The sequence below is a fragment of the Nicotiana tabacum genome, chromosome 20, assembly GCF_000715075.1.
Source record: "Nicotiana tabacum cultivar K326 chromosome 20, ASM71507v2, whole genome shotgun sequence".
Lineage (NCBI taxonomy): Eukaryota > Viridiplantae > Streptophyta > Magnoliopsida > Solanales > Solanaceae > Nicotiana > Nicotiana tabacum.
Window position 1 is genome coordinate 55,840,722 of NC_134099.1, and position 12,606 is coordinate 55,853,327.

Here is a 12,606-nt window from a genome sequence, read left to right on the forward strand (position 1 = left end):
TAGACGACAATCAGGTTGCTTTGAGCGGATGGGCATCGTATTTGCCAATGGAATGTTGCGTTCGCAACAGGAATGTCGCATTCGCATGAGAGGTTCTGGTAGCTGGGCAATTTTGTTCTTCGCGATGGCGTATCTATTTCCGTGATCATGATGTATAACACATGGCCAGATTATATAGTACTCTATTTTGAGTATTTGGTTCATTTTAACATATTTTGTGTTGTAGAGCTAGGTTTTGGGCGATTTTAGAGGTTAATTTCATGATTTGGATAAGGGTAGGTGTTTTTAACTTAGATTTGTCCATTATTCATGGTTCCATCTTTATTTATTATTAAATTAGTTATTTGAATTGGAGAAATGGGGATTTTTGTAAAAACCTTTCCTAAATTATAAAATGAGGATTTGAAAGTCATTTGAGTTCGGAATTGGATGACTTTAGTATGGTCGGACTCTTAGCTGAATTGGTATTCTGAATTTGTGGGTTTGGTCAGGTTCCGAGGTGCGATCCTAGAGTTGGCTTTTGATTTGACTTTTTATTTTTATTAAAGATTGAATCTTTATTTTTCAGAATTGCTTCCTATGATTTTTATTTATGATATTAAGTTATTTTGGCTAGATTCGAGCTGTCTGGAGTTGGTTTGCACGGGAAGGGCTTATTATTGGATTGATTTAGCTTGGATTGATAAATAAAAGATTGAATCTTTTATTTATGATATTAAGTTATCTTGTCTAACTTTGTGTGCGGAAACTACCCCTTAGGATTGGGTTTGATTGTACTATTTGAATCACGTGAAAGATGTGTACATGAGGTGATGAGTGTGGACACGAGCTTTTATGTGAAAATTTGATCGGTTTAGACTCTTAGGTTAATCATATGCATTTAAATGAAGTTGTTATCATTTGTTGTCAAGTTTATTCTTACATACTTTAATTGAAGTTGTCATTACACGTTCTAGTTCCCATTGCCGAGGTTGCTCTTACATGCATTTATTAGTAGTTATTGTTTTATGTCATTCTTTCCATTTTTTAGTAATTCTCTTGCATTTAGTCGTAGTTTCTATCTCATGCTATCTCTTGCACTGTTAAGCTTATGTTTCGCACTTGAATTGGAAGTTGCCATCTCATGGGGATACCTTCATTTGTTGAGTTGTTGAAGTTGTAGTGGTGAAAAATATTAACACATTGTGGTTGAAGTTGTTGATTATCGGGATATGTTTCCTTGTTGAGTTGTTTCTCATTCCATTTGTTGTTATTAAGATTCTTGTACATATTTTGGTTGAGTTGTGGGCTATGTTTTGTGGTAACGTTGGTATTGTGATTTGGCAATGTTATGGCATATAGGCACCTGTGGTGGGAGTTGATTATTGTGTTGTGATATTGATATGCATAGTGGCATAATGGTGGGTATTGAAACGCATGCGGCGAGATAAGATGGTATTTATACGCGTGTTGCTAGAAGGGAATTACTTGAAGCCACATGGTTAGAAAAGTGGAGGGCGGGGGGGGGGAGGGGGAGGGCTAAAACGCTAGTAGCTATTTTGGAAAAATGTTTTCAGAATATATGCAACGCTCACGCGGTGATATAAGAAAGATCGTGATTGTAAATATGAGGCGTGGTGCCTGGGTTGTGACTCTTATTGTACATTCTATGTTAAAAGAGATTGTTGATGGAACAATTATTGTTATTCCTTCATTTGCTTTACTTGAATTTGACGGTGTTTGATTTTTTGTTGTTCATATCATATGCTTGTTCCTATTGTCCTTTAATTCTTTAATACCCGTTGCTAGCCTTATATCATTATTGTCACAACCCAATTCCCACTATAGGTCGTGATGGTGTCCAATGTCCATTAGGCAAGCCAACGGTGAACTATCCATGTAATTATTCATTTTAATAATCTTAAAGTCGTTGATTTTATTTAATTAGGGAACAATTAATAGGTGATAAAAATAATGTAAAGCATGAAATAAATGAAAGAGTGAAGTAATGAATTCAGTATTCAAAAACCATGGAATGTATACTAGAATATCCAAAAACCCGGTATCACAAGTGCACAAGCAAACTAGTAGAATATACAAAACCTCTTATACTACTGTCCGGAATAAGATAGATAGAAAAACAAATACAACAAAAAAGAGACTCCAGGTGCAGCAGAACGGGGCATAGGGAGCATCTCACCACTAAGTCTCCGGGTAGCGGGGGTATGCGCCTGGATTGCCACCAGATGTACCATCCTTAGATCCTGCACGATTAGTGCGGAAGTGTAGCGTGAGTACATAAACAACATGTACCCAGTAAGTATACAGTCTAACCTCAAAGATTGGTCGATGCAGCTTTTATCCGAAAGGTCGAGATCGATATCCATGCATGTTGCTATCCATGCATGTTTCTATCTAATCTAGCTATGCATATTGCTTTTAATTGCACTTCTAACCATGCTTGGATTTGTTTCTATTCTACATTTAATGTTATTGATTGCTGAAAATAATCCAAGTACATTATTTTATAGGAGTTTTCTCAATTGATAAAAAGCACTAGGGTAGTGACTTCCACCTAGGTGGGGATCTAACAGTATCGAGAATTCAGGGCAAGCTTGTTATGATTGGGGTCATGATATAACCATCACACATAAGTACTCACTCTATACCTCTCGGTAGTTTGAGTGACTTTGCCCAATTTGGCTTTCTCAAGTCCAAATAGGTGTTCATGCAATACAAATGATATTGGCTCAAGTTGGGTATTACTATCTCTAGGTTTAACCCTTTAATTGGGGCTATCAATCTCTTGAATTCACCCCAATTCCTTGTTAGCCTAATTTTCCTCGACTTAGTCTCTCTTTATCAAGAAGGGTCTAAGTCATAAAGGCAGGAATCAGTATTTGCAACCACCAATTCTACAATTAAAGCATGAATCAAGCTAAATATCACTAACCCATAAACAATTAAGCCCTAAAATTCAAGACCCATTAAATACCCACACTAGGGTTGGGTCACAACCCTAGCTAATGGGTTTAGCTACTCATAATCAAGGTAGAATCAAAGATGGATATGAAATATAAGCCATAAAAGTTGATTACAAGAACAAAATCTAAGAATATAAGCTAAAACTACTCTAAATGGTAAAGTACGGCTATTCACGAGCTAACTCATACAAAATATAACCTAAAAATGTAAAAAAGATCTATTTAAACACAACAGAAATTACTGGGAAAAAATACCCCTACGGAGGTTCCGCTGTCAGCGAAATACTGGGCGCCTCAACGCGTGAACTTTCGCGGTCGCGCAATAACAAGCGTGAACCACGTTTCTTCAATTTTGGACTTGGACTGGTCTAGGTTTCGCGGACAGTGCAAAGTCTACCGTGTCCACGTTGGCTACAATCACGAACTCATAAAATGTTCATGGACCGTCCTCATTTAGGTTCCACTAGCCAAGTCTTTAAACCACTTTCACGCCCTCGACAGAATTTGCACCGCGATAGCGCCAATGGTTTCGCGTCTGCGCTTTTGTGATGCGGTCAGCGGCAGTGTTAGCACTTGGCTGCAGCTTCTCTGAACATCACTTTTGCTATAGCATATTTTTAATCGCCTCATCAGAGGGTCTTACGCGACTGCGTAATAATAACACTGATAGCGCTCCAGTTCCATTCTTTGGTCTTGTGCAAGTTCAACTCCTTTATGAGTTCATTTTGGTTTCTTTGCCTCATTTCGACCAAAACCTGCAAGTAAGCACCTTAAGTTAGTTTTTGGGAATACTTTTACAAATTTTTTATCCAAAACCTAAGTAAAGGAGAGCATAAAATAGGCTAAAATCCATAGGTATCAACTCCTCCAAACTTAAGCTTTTGCTTGTCCTCAAGCAAACAAAATAATTCCCACCTCCACAAGACAAAAGAAAGGAAAATTTCAGATGTCCTAAGGTGAATTCATCAAGCATCAATTGGAACTAACAATTACCCTCAATACAAATGCATTATCAACAATGCACAACCTTTTTAGTACCATAGTTCTAGTACGATACAAAAGCATCAAGGGTTGACTGAATTCACCAAGGAAGCTTGCTCTATTATGTAGGTCATTGTGGAACCCAAACTCTTTCTCCTCTACTCTCCATAACCAAATCTCACTTAATAATTGAAGCACTCAAAACAAGGATTGTGAAGAAGCACACTCATCTCTCACAAGGGAATGTCACAAGTCCGTCTTCAAGTATCATAAGCTTGACCCTTATGTGAATCACCGCTAATGTAAGCTCACTCAACTCGAGATCCTATAGGGCTTTTGCGGGAATGTAATGAAGGCTTTTGGATCAAGGTAGGATAAATTGGTCTATGAAGATTTTATCTTTACTTAAGCACTTCATTTTCTTATTTCGGCTTACACTTTCTTGACTCTTTGAGTCATTTTCTTCGGCCTTAGGGGAACTAGAGAGACACATTGTCACTCTTTCTTGTTCATGACAATTATTTTTCTCCTTTTCTAATCATTCCAAGCCTTTCATCATTGTTTTCATTAATTCCCTTCATTTTTCATATTATTCACTTTCTTTTTGACTTTTTGGCTTTTCTTTCTTTTCTTTTGCCTTCCCTTTTCTTCATTTTGTACCTTTTATCACTTTCACATTCCTCGTCTCTCCCCCCAAACATATGTGTTTGCCAATTGTGCTAAGGAAAGATCGGGTGCCAAGAGAGGGTCATTTTAAAATGGATAAAAGCTTGTATCATGGTTATTGAAAGAATAAGGGCTTCTGCTCAATAGGGTTGTCTAGGGATATCATATTTTGTGGGATATGGATGCTTTCAAGTTTCTGGTTGGATTAAGGAGAGCCTATATTTATTTCTCAAGTCGAGCTACACTTAGAATTTCGCCTAGACAAACATTCAGGGCAAGTTCTAGACTTATTGGAACAGGACTTGGACTTTCAAATCAATACCTCACCTCACAAGCTGTTGGATTGCTAAGAGAATAGAGTCGAGGGGCCACAACAACCCTATCTAAGATTGAGAAACACAAATGCCTCCAAGAAGCCACTCGGTGATTGATTAGTCAACACAAGAGTCTAAAGGTCACAACTAGAACTATTCTTTGCCAATCAACTTGTATTTAACCATAAGGTCAAAGGTAAATGTGCTATGCCCAAGTGAAGCTTGCCTGAGACACTTTTATTCATTACTACTATTTACACAAAAATACAAAGAAAACAGACTCAAACCCTTAAGAAGATTGTCATGCCATCCATCATCGGGAAGAGCCCTCGGTTCACACAAATTTCACCTTTGGAAAGAACCGTGTAATTAAGAAAACCAAAGGCTCATTGATCACGAAAACTTGTAAAAATAGAAGCTACAAATTGAAAAAGAAACTACTCAATGAAATACAAAGCTACACTATTAAGGAAAATTTCAAAAGAAGTTATAAAGTAAAATACGAAAATTAAACTGAATATGTACAATAGGGGTTATATATAAAAGGGGAATGAATATATACATGTAAAGGTAACTTTATGTACATACCAAAAGTAAAAAAAAAAGTATGAAAATAAAGTATGATAAGTAGAGAATAAAGAAAAATATAGTATCAAGGTTATTACAGGCCAATTATCCAAATCATCATCAAAATAGGGTCACCCCCCTCCCCCAAATAAAAATTAGCATTGTCCTCAATGCTAACAACAAAAATAGAATAGGGGAAGGGTAGAGTGTAAAGAAAACCCCCTATGATGCCTCTGTGTATCAGCATGGGGTCACTGGTTGGGTCCTGTGGCTGGCATGAGTCATCTCTCTCGGGGTCCTCCTGCTCAATCTCCAAACCCTCAGTTTGGGGGATTATCACTCTTCTCATGGGCTCTCTGTCAGCCTCTTGCTCTGGTGCCTATGCTACCTGAGCTGCTGGAACTTGCTCCGCCAAGAGTAAGTCCAGTGGGATGTCTCCAGCTGATGTAATCTTCTCTACCTCCTTCCTCAGCAGCTTTACTAACTCCTTTGAGGCCAGAGTCTTCTTCATTTTCTTTGTTTGTTTGCCCAGGTCCTTGATTATTTTTCCTTGTGTATCTAAAGTGGCCATGATAAGCTTTTGGTTGTCCAGGAGCTTCTTCTGGTGGTCTATAAGCTCCTTTAGTGATTCATCCACTGAAGCAGGCACCTAAGGCTGTTGCCTGAGCTGTGACTGCACTGGATAAGACAGATAGCTTTGATGTAGCTACCTGCATCCAGTTGTTGATGTTGGATAAAGCCTGGATAACCCACAGCGTAGTCAGAGGGTAAGCTGAGTTGGAGGGCATAGACAATGGGAATGTGATAGAAGGGCAGGATGATGGAAGTGGCATAGCAACAAAAGAACCTTCAGCTATGGAAGGCTCGGAACTAGTGGCCACCACCTATGGCTCTTCAGACTGGCCAGTGGAAGTGGTGGCTTTGCCATTGGACTTGGGGTTGTCCAGACCCTGAAGTCTATACCAGGAAAATGGCCTCTTTGGCTTCACTTTGATGTCAAAGTCCCTTCCTTATTCCTGGTCCTCTAGGTACATGGTGAGGAAGTTTGGGAAGGCATATGAGCTCTCATCTTTGCCAACCGATCTGGTAATCACCCTGGCCCTAATATTCTCGGTGTTGATTGGGTACCCCGCCATGATAGCCCCCGCAATAATAGTCAGGAAACCGGCATATCATTGTCATGTGTAGTAGGGTCTAACCGACTGCACACAAAAGTAGACCACCCCTTCACTTCGAAGCTCAGAGTGTTCCTGTAGATCAGGACCCCAGGTGTCAGCCAAGTTGGAGTAGTCCCAAGAATAGCAATCATTGATGCAAGCCAAGGGCAGGCTAACTCATCCATAGCCACCTTCTCCAGATAAAGGGACCCATCCCCATCATTAAACCCATCATAGTCATTTAAAGTCTTGCCATCAAACATAATCTTCAAGTTGCGGACTTTGGTAAAAAATGTGCCATTTTCGATGTGGGCGACATTTGCATAGAATTCCTTGACCAAAAATTCATTGGCCTCCGGTAAGTTGCTGGTGAAGAACTTCCACCCAACTTTCTCGTTGAAGTGCCTCTTAACATTAGGGTTGTGGGGTAGCAGATCTCGCCCAATGACACCCTCTCAATTGTAAGTGACCTTTGAGGCCACCAATCCCGAAACTTATGGTAGCCTTTCTCACTCACAAACCGGTCTTGCCATACCACAAGGTTCCTTAATCTCACCAACCCCCCTGTCTGGGTGTCACCACCCCTCCCGTTGTTTGGGATCTCAGCATCAACGTTAATAGGATCCGCTGGCGAGGCCAAAGTTGTAGCAGGTGGGAAAGCTGATGCTGAAGCCTCACTACTTTCCTCTGAGCCATCAGATGACTCAAAATAAGTAGAGGGTATAGGCTCGTCTCGCAACTAGAATTTCCCTTGAAAGTTTGCGGGAACATGGGTTGGCACCGAGTCCCCATCCAAAACTTCGCGGGAAAGGACATATTCACCACCGTCAGAATGGGATGTGGCTTTGTGCGCATCTTTGAGTGTAGTTCTCATTTTACCAATTGATTTTTTCAAGGCGAGGGGTAATTTGGTCTTCCCTCTACCCCGACCCTGGGAGGACTCTACTCTCCCTTTTTGTTTAGCACTTGCGCCTCTGGATCAGACCATTGTCTGCCTCCACAATTAGTGAAATCTCATTAGTATTGATATTCAAGCGAGTATCAGATGGAGCAAATAAATGGTTACAATATTTACAACATAGTGGACCGCTGTCAGCGGAAAAAGGTACGCAGACGCGGAGTGGATACCGTTGTCCGCGAAAATTGGGTCGCGACCACGAGAGACTAGGGTTCAGACTACCCAGTCTCTGAAGCTTGACCACCGCTCACAGCGAAATTTTGGGCATGACCACGAAAGCTACACCGCTGTCCATGTAAAAACGAACGCGGCCGCGGGCCCAACTTATCAATTCTCTGAGCTCAAAATCCGCGGTCCACAAAAAAAGAAGTGCGGATGCCTAATGCAGGTCGCTGACCGCAAAAATTCCACTGTTGACCGCGAAATTGCAAACCATTTTTAGCTCTTCACTTCATATGAAAGTTGACCGCAGAATTAAGGTTGCGGCCTTGGAATTCAAAAAGACACGGGTACTGACCAACGAGATATCACCTAGGGTTTTCACTTAGCATACAAATTAGGCAATTAAGTGGTAAAATGAACAACCCCATCCCTATTAGGCATTAAAATCAATTACCCAACCAGTTTTATCTTCAATTAAGCATAATTTTGATTCTTGGCTTGTATTAACCCTAACTAAAATAAAATTGAAACTATCTCGAAAGAAATTAAGAGCTAAAATTAAGACAAAAAAATTGAGCATGCCAGTTGTTTAATTTGTTGTAGAAATTACTCTTGCCTAATGAGATGGAGTCTTGATGCAACAAGAAGTAGATAAACAGTGCAACAGGGGTTTTGAGAGCTGAGGGCGTGAAAATTGTAAAAGGATGAGGGCCCTTCTATTTATACTAAAACACTGAGGGCCCACACCGACTTACCTGGCGCGGCCGCGGAATTCCACCGCGGTCCATGCTTTTGGCTATTTTGAAGAGCTGCAGATTCAATAACACCATTGAGAGCGGAAAAGTTGGCACGACCGCGAAACAAGTTCGCTCACCACAAAATTTCCACCGCGGACGCGGTTGAAACTTCAGAGAGGTTACATTTTGGACATTTCAAGTCTGCGTCTACTAAAGAATCATGCCCCCGCAAAAAAAGCTTTCGCTGACCACGAAATATTTAGCGCGGCCAGCAGTCCAATTACACACTTATCCAAATTTTTCTATATTAGTCCTGTACTGCATCAATAATTCCTACACAAATCTCACAACCAATTAGATCAAAAGAGCCTAATCTAAGAAGGAAAATGAAAAAGAAAGAAAAATCATTTTTGTTGCCTCCCAAGAAGCGTCTGATTTAACATCGCGGCACGACGTATGTTACCATCATTATTTGAAATTGATCAAGGCCACCACGTGGCTATCATCAAATTTTCCCAGATAGTGTTCGACTCGGTGCCTATTAACTCTAAAAAATTCACCATTTTTATTTTTCAAATCAAGAGCGCCAAATGGAGTTACATGTACCACTTCAAAAGAGCCACTCCATTTTGACTTGAGCTTTCCCGGAAACAGTCATAACCGAGAGTTGAATAAAAGAACCAAGTCACCTTCCTTGAATTCCTTGCTCCGAGCATACTTGTCATGTAAGTACTTCATCTTGCCCTTATACAAGGACGAGCTAGAATAGGCATGAAACCGGAACTCATCTAGTTCATTGAGTTGATCTACCTGGAGATTTACTGCAACATCCCACTCAAGATTTAACCGCTTCAAGGCCCACATGGCCTTATGCTCTAACTCAACTGGAAGATGGCATGCTTTCCTAAATACCAACCGGTATGGAGACATACCAATTGGAGTCTTGTAAGCATTCATGTAAGCCCACAAAGTACTATCCAGATTCCTTGACCAATCAGTCCTATTTGCATTGACAGTTTTTGACAATATGCTCTTTATCTCCCTGTTGGAGACCTCAACATGTCCACTAGTCTGAGGATGATAAGGGGTTGATACCTTGTGATAGACACCATACTTTGCAAGCAAAGTGTCAAATGCCCTATTGCATAAATGAGAACCCTCATCACTGATGATTGCCCGAGGAGTGCCAAACCGTGTGAAGATATTTTTCTTGAGAAATGCCACCACACTCTAGGCTTCATTGTTGGGCAAAGCCACAGCTTCAACCCATTTGGAAACATAATCAACAGCAATCAGAATGTAAGTGTTACCACATAAACTCACAAATGGTCCCATGAAGTCAATGCCCCACACGTCAAAAATTTCAATATCAAGAATAGTAGTGAAAGGCATTTCATCCTTCTTGGAAATTCCACTAGCAATCTGACACTCATCACATCTCTTTACAAGCTCACTAGCATCTTTATACAGAGTAGGCCAATAAAATCTACAGCTAAGAACCTTTGAAGCAGTTCTCGCCCCTCCATGATGACCATCTTAGGGCGAGGAATGGCAAGCATCAAGAATACTCATTTGCTCCTCTTCCAGAACACATCTCAGATCATACCATCATTACAAATCTTGAAAAGATATGGCTCATCCCAGTAATAATCCAAGCTGTCCCGTTTAAGATTCTTCCTTTGGTTCGAAGAGAGCTCACTCAGGATAATACCGGTCATAAGAAAATTACCCATATCGGCGAACCAAGGCATACTATTCAAAGATACTGAGAGGAGTTGTTCATCCGGAAATAAATCATTAATTTCGAGACCATCTTTGGGTATCCTCCTCTTCCATGCAGGACAAGTGGTCCGCCACTTTATTTTCACTTCCTTTCCGATCAATAATCTCGAGGTCAAATTCTTGAAGCAACAAAACCCATCTTATCAATCTAGCTCTAGAGTCCTTTTTGGTCACCAAGTAACGGAGTGCCGCATGATTAGTATGAACAATCACTTTGGCACCCATGAGATAAGGTCTAAAATTTTCCTTGGCAAACACAATTGCTATCAACTCTTTCTCCATCACCGTATAATTAACCTGGGCATCATTCATAGTTTTACTTGCATAGTACACCGGATGAAACATCTTGTTCATCCTTTTCCCCAAGACCGCTTCTACCGCAACGTCACTAGCATCATGTATAAGCTCAAATGGCAAGCTCCAATTGGGTGCGGTGATGATGGGAGTGGTAGTCGATATATACTTGAGAAGCTCAAAGGCTTTCATGAAATCATCATTGAACACAAACTTTGAATCCTTTTCCAACAATTTGCATAAGGGATTCACCACCTTTGAGAAGTCCTTGATGAACCTTCAGTAGAACCCCGCATGCCCAAGAAAGCTCCTCACTCCTTTGACGGAAGTAGGAGGAGGGAGTTTTGAAATCACTTCAATCTTCGCTTTGTCCACTTCGATACCATAAAGTGGCACTTTTCCCAATTAAGCACTAGGTTGGTCTCTTCACATAGTGCCAACACTTTGTCAAGATTATTCAAGCATTCTTCAAAGGAGACACCACAACACTAAAATCATCCATGAACACTTCCAGGAATTCCTCCACCATGTCCGTAAATATAGCCACCATACACCGCTAAAATGTAGTTGGTGCATTATACAAACCAAACAGCATCCGTAAGAATGCAAAGGCGCCATACGGACATGTGAAGGTGGTTTTCTCTTAGTCCTCCGATGCAATCAAAATTTAGTTGTAACCTGAGTACCCATCCAAAAAGCAATAGTAGGAATGCTCGGCAAGTCTATCCAACATTTGGTCAAGAAAGGGCAATGGAAAATGATCTTTGTGGGTCACTGTGTTCAGCTTTCGGTAATCGATGCATACCCTCCAACTGGTGACAGTCCTAGTGGGTATCAATTCATTTTGCTCATTTGTGACCATAGTCATACCCCTTTCTTCGGCACACATTGTACCGGCGAAGTCCGTGAACTATCCGAAATGGGTTACACAACCCCTGCATCTAGCCACTTGATAACTTCCTTCTTAACGACCTATTAGCCCCGTTTAACCTCCTTTGATATTCCATGAAAGGTTTGGCATCATCCTTAAGTATAATCTTTTGCATGCAAAAGGTAGGGCTTATCCCCTTAATATCAGCTAGAGTCCATCCAATTGCCTTCTTCCTTCTTTAAAGCACCTCAAGGGTCATATCTGCTTGCACGTTAGTTAAGCACGAAGAAAGAATAATATGAAAAGTTGAACAAGGCCCCAAGAATTCATACCTGAGGTGTGAAGGCAAAGGCTTCAACTCCAATACGGGAGGTTCCTCCATTCAGGGTTTTGTTGGTGGAGTCTTTCTGTTCTCAAGATCCAAGGAGAGTTTACGGGGCTCATATGTGTAAGAACTCATTCCTTGCAAAGCATTGACATACTCCACCAAGCCTTCATCCTCAGTCACATCATGGTTCAACAATACAGATTCCAAAGGGTCCTCCACATTTATCACAACACTTGTGTCTTCAACAATCACCTCAGTCACAAGATCAACAAAGGAACAAACTTCGTTGCTATTGGGCCGCCTCATTATTTGCAGCCGTGGAACATAACTTTTTCATCATCCACCCAAAAGGTGAGCTCCCCTGCTTACACATCAACAAAAGCTTTCCCTGTAGCTAGGAAAGGTCTCCCCAATATAATCGGCACCTCATAGTCAACCTCGCAGTCCAGAATCACAAATCTGCAGGAAGTATGAACTCGTCGACCAGCACAAGAACATCATCAATAATACCAAGCGGCCTCTTCATTGTTCGATCCGCCATTTGCAATCTCATTGAAGTAGCTCTCGGTTGACCAATACCCAAAGTTTTGAATATAGAGCAAGGCATCAAATTTATACTTGCTCCCAAATCACACAAGGCCTTTGCAAAATCCGCACTCCCAATGGTACATGGAATGGTAAATGCGCTAGGATATTCAAGCTTGGAACCATCGAGTGTACAATGACACTCACTTGATGAGTCATTTTGATGGTCTCACAATCCATAGATCTTTTTTTAGTTACCAAATCTTTCATAAACTTTGCATAACCCAGCATTTGCTCAAGA